This window comes from Gavialis gangeticus, unplaced genomic scaffold (assembly GCF_001723915.1).
Source record: "Gavialis gangeticus isolate Ggan-Ray unplaced genomic scaffold, GavGan_comp1, whole genome shotgun sequence".
Lineage (NCBI taxonomy): Eukaryota > Metazoa > Chordata > Crocodylia > Gavialidae > Gavialis > Gavialis gangeticus.
The window spans coordinates 11893311-11898282 of NW_017729009.1; positions in this window are offsets into that span (position 1 = coordinate 11893311).

Sequence of the window (4972 nt, forward strand, 5' to 3'; positions counted from 1 at the left end):
GGGAGACCTTTGACCTTGACCTCCCAGGGGTGAATCCCTCCCTGGATAAAATTCAATCCCATGCCCACTGCTCAGGTGCCGTTCGAGTGGCGAGCCCTGGGATGCCAGCCGGCTGCCGGTACAGCCCCGTGGAGGGAATCTGGAGGACTGCGAGCTGCAAAATATTATTGTGTGACACCCGATGGCTGCAGAAGGGGAAAGGAAAGGCTGGCGGTCCCCTCCCAGCTTCCTCTGCCACGACCCTTGCCTATTCCCATCGCCAGAGGGCTGGGAGGGGAAGTCAGCGGAAAGGAAAAGGCCAGGAGGAAGCCTACAGCTTGTCCTGGCTGTATCTCCGCAGCCAGCGCGGTGTGCAGAGGTGGGGGGGGATGGGGCACGACACGGGATCGCTTTGATTTTTATCACGGGTGCTCTCCGCGCCGGGAGGCAGGACGGATCGGGTCCATTTTGACAGAGTGCTGCTTTCCTGCAAGGGAGGCGGGGGGTGGAAAAAAAAAGCCCCGACGGCTCCTTTTTTATTTTTGGACCTTGGCAGCCGCAGCCCTGGGCGAGAGGCTCCAGCGGAGAAGCACTTTTCCTTTTCGGTGCTGAGCCTGGCAGGCAGCAGCAATGCCTCCCATGATAAATGGGTGCCACGTTTGATGCAGGCTTCCTCCCACCACCCCCCTCAGGCTCCCATGCACGGTCAGGAGAAAATCTGGAGGGAAGAGAGGAGCTGGCAGCCCGGATGGGTGCCCCCAACGAGGTCCCCGGTCCATGCTGCCCCAAGTACTTGGCTAGGCCTTCCCTCCCTGGTCAGCAGCCCCTCTCTTCCCCTCGCTGCCCAGGTTTGGCGTCTGTTCAAAGCATCTGCCGCATATGTTTTGCTATGTTGCACCAGCAAGTGGGAGATGGGCCCTGAATGTGTGGCAGCATTGAGCACAGGACCTTCCCAGGAAGGTTGGCAGGGCAGGAGGAGCTGCAAGGGAAGAAGTTACTTGGGGGCAGAATTTGGTGTGAGCGTGTTTTGGGAGAGATGCAGCTATTTGCCTCTGCAGGGGATGGGTGTGAATGCCTTCTTGGCTGCAGGGAAGGAAAGAGCAAGAGGAAAGAGGGCAGGAGGTTGGTTGCTGAACCTAGTTGTCTCACAAAGCAGACCCCTCTGGGAAGCGGCCTGCTCTGCTTCTATCCCTGATGGGGATGGGCACAGACTGCGAGGCTGCCAGGAGCCAGCGGGCAGGAGGGATCTCACTTCACTTTGCTAAGATCCATGTAAAGAAAAGCAAAAGATGCACAGCCCTCAGCTCGCTCCCGTGTCCTGGTCCAGCGGGGAGCAGGTGGTGGACATAAGAGGTGCAGAGCATTGCTTTTCATGTCACTGTGCAGATCTGAATGCTACGGGCCTTCCTCTGGGACTGGCCATCCAGGAGGATGCTCTGTTGGCCCAATGCTTAGCATTCAAGATGCACCTCTGCCCTTATATCTCCTTACTGGGATTTTTTAAGATCCCTTTTGATGCCAGTCCTGGATGCAGCCTCCTTTATAAGCTTCAGTTCCTGCCCCAACTGAGAAAGGTTCCTCTTCTTTGCATTTGTCCTGTGTTTGAAATGCTTACAAAGAGCAAAAGGAACTGAGCACCAGCACCACCCTTCATCTCCACGGCATGTTACAGCAGGAGAAGTCAGGTTAAAACTCTTATCTGATGGAGCGACAGTCTTGCCAAAGCTTGCTGCTATCAGCTCAGGACACATGTGCGATTGGCAAGGGCTCCGGGACGCGGTAATATAAACACTTTTCATTGTGGAGTCAACAATGATGGGAGAAGGAGCCCTGCACTGTTACTGGTCTGTGCAGCACCCTTCAGGCAGCCCGAGGCAGGAGAGAATAGGCAAAATCCATGTCAGCCTTTGGCTGATTGTTACTGTATTTCATGGTGTATAAGTCGAGTTTTGAAACCCAATTTTTAACTCTTAAAATCCAACCTCGACTTATACACCATATCACCGTCCCCTGTGAGCAGTGCCAGGCTCAGCAGCACTGCTTGCAGCAGGCAGAGCTGGGCTCGGCACTCGCCTGGCACGCCCCAAGCAGAGCTGCTCACAGGGGATGGGACCACCGAGGCTGGCCCTGTCCCCTGCAAGCAATGCTGTGTTATGTGTTCACCCCCTGGGTACCTGGCCCACAGTGAGGGTGCGTGGGGTATAAGTTGCATCCCCGGTATAAGTTGCACTGGTATAAATTGCACCGGTATAAATTGCACCAGTATAAATTGATGCCACATTTCGGATCCAAAAAGTTAGCAATTTCATAGATTAGATGTATAAATCAACCTAACATTTTGGATCAGAAAAATGGGGTCAGCTTATATACCGCATCAAGCTATACTCTGTGAAATATGGGGGGGGGGGGGGGTATTTTTTCCTTCGGAAAGAGAAATCTAACAGTGAAAATGGTTCTGAGGCAGAAATATATAACAAGGGGATTTTGACTGCCTCAAAATCTAGCTGCACGGCTATGATAGGAGCTGGGCGGGGAAGATGTTTCCAGTAAGTTTAGGCAAGCGAGTGCAGAAGGCAGGTTTGCCAGTGTGCCAGTGGCCAGATGAATGCATCACAGCCCTGTGTTGATTTGTAGGAGCAAGGAGGTGCTCTTGGCTGGTACGTGGGTGGTGGGGAGATGCTGGTACAGCAGTGACAAGCCTGAAGTTTGAGGATTTGGTTCCTTGCATGCGAAGCAGTAGACAGCCCAGAGGTGCAGAAAGTGTGGGCATGCAACGGTCTGTGCAACGTTCATGCATGCGCTGTTGCCTAAGTTGTGCAACAAGTGCCAGGACAGTGCCTGCAATTTGGGCGCCCATTCAAGAAAATCCCAATAAGGAGGGGGCTTACATATGCTGTTACCTGATTTGCATTCACAATTCGCACAAGGAGTGGTGCGTTTGCAAAGCCACGTTCTGCAAAAACTGTCTGTGAAAACAACACAGCTTCATTTCCAGCTACGTGGGCCGTGTCTGCTACAAGCAAATGCAGCTCCTGCTCATACCTGGGTGCATCTACACATGCACAGTTATTGCACAGTAATTTAGGTTACGGCGCAGTAATATACAGGAGCACGTCTACATGTTCACAACCATACTGTACAGTCACTAGGGTGATTTATGCCGATTTGGGCACAAATGTGCTGCCTGCGCGATGCAGGTAGCAAATTTACACCCATGTGCAGTAAGGCACGTGTAGATGCTTTACTGCGCAGTAACACTGTGTGTGTGGACTGACTTTAGTTAGTCCCAAGTCAGTCCACACTTGCAGTGTTACTGCGCTGTAATACCTGCATGTGTAGACACCATCCTAAAAACTGCTTACTACGCAGTAAGTTACTGGGCAGTAAATGCATGTGTAGACGTGCCCCCTGGGTAGGCAATTGGATCATTCTTGATGTAGGAACCCAGGCATTGCCAGACTGGGCCAGACCTTGGGTTCAATCTAGTAGTTAGCTTCACGGCTGAGATGTTATACAGTCTTCAAAATGTTTGTTAGCGGTCAGAGCGGCAGCACTGGGTATTCTGCCTTCTGTGTAAGTGCCCACTGCCTTTTGGAGACTCACTGGGCTCTTGGCCTTGGTGGCTTCTGCAGCAGTGTCCTACCGTCTAATTACAGGCCACCGAGGAAATGAGGTCCTGTTCTCAATTTATCGCCTTTTTAGTTGCCTTTATTGCCCCCTGGTTTTTGTCAGGACAGAAGCCCACGATCCGCCTTCCCAAGACGACTCTTTTATGAATAGGGGAACACAAGGGAAGAGCAGGGAGGTGCTCCACTTCCCCCTTCTGCAATGGGTACTGCTCCAACGCTGGTGTCTACGTGTAGCTAAAAAGAGGCTGGAGAATGGCAGAGGGTTTGGAGAAGAACCACGAGAGGGATTGCACGGTTGGAAACCATGTGTAACAACATCCAAGGAGCTCAATTTGTTTAGCTCGTCAATGAGAAGGGCTAAGTGCTTGCGTGCCAAAATGCAGAAGAGACATCGGATAAGAGAGGGCTCTTCACTCCAGCTGACATAGATCCAGGCAGGCAAGCTAAGGCCTGAAGTACGTAGCAAGTGCACATTTTTAACAATGAAGGGAATTAATTAACCATGCCAGCAGTTTACCAGGGGCGGTGGTGGATTCCCCATCCCTGGACTTTTTAAAATCAAGCCTAGATGTTTTTTTCCCCCCGTAAAAGACCTGCTCTATTTCAACCGCAGCTATTGGATGTGAACCAGGAATTAATTCAGGGAAGTGTGGAGGCCAGTGTTATGCGAGCGGTGATTAGAGTAGTCTGTTCTGGCCTGAACATCCCTGCGTCTGTGTATCGTCCCCGCGCAGGGTTGTCTGAGTTGGTTTCGTGTCTTGGCTTGTGCGTTGTCAGGTGCATTAGACGAGGGTGTTCCTGCTTCAGTCCGACTCTTACACAGCTGGCATCCTGGGCGGACAGGCGGGGGAGAGCTGTTCTTATCCCTACGCTGATTAAACGCAGCTGCGGCCTTGATTCAAATGCAGGCTTTGCACTTCAGGACATCCCACCGAGAACTGAGAGCTGCTGAGTGGCTTTGCTCAGCCGAAACGCTGCAGTTCCCTGAGCCCCATGGGTGTCCGCATGTGGGTTTGGGAGCCCGGCGCAACCCGCCTCGCTTGGTTCGTTCAGCCTTTTCCCATCTGGGAAGCTTCGGTTTGGCAGCAGACGGTGCAGGAGCTGGCCTAGCGGCTGTCTTTGCATTTCCATCCCGATAAGCGCCGGGCGGGCAGGAAACGACGAGGGGAGCGGGAAGGAAGTGCTTTGCTCCCTCTGTGTGGTGCTTTGGGTTCACGCCGTGGCGAAGCCTTGAAATGGTGCCATGAGAGCACAAAGCGGAGGAGGCGGCGGGGAAAGGGGGGTGGAAGTGGAGCCGCACCAGAGCAAGCCTTTCCCAGCCCAGTCCGAGACCCCATCGTGCAACTCCACCCCCCTGCAGAAGC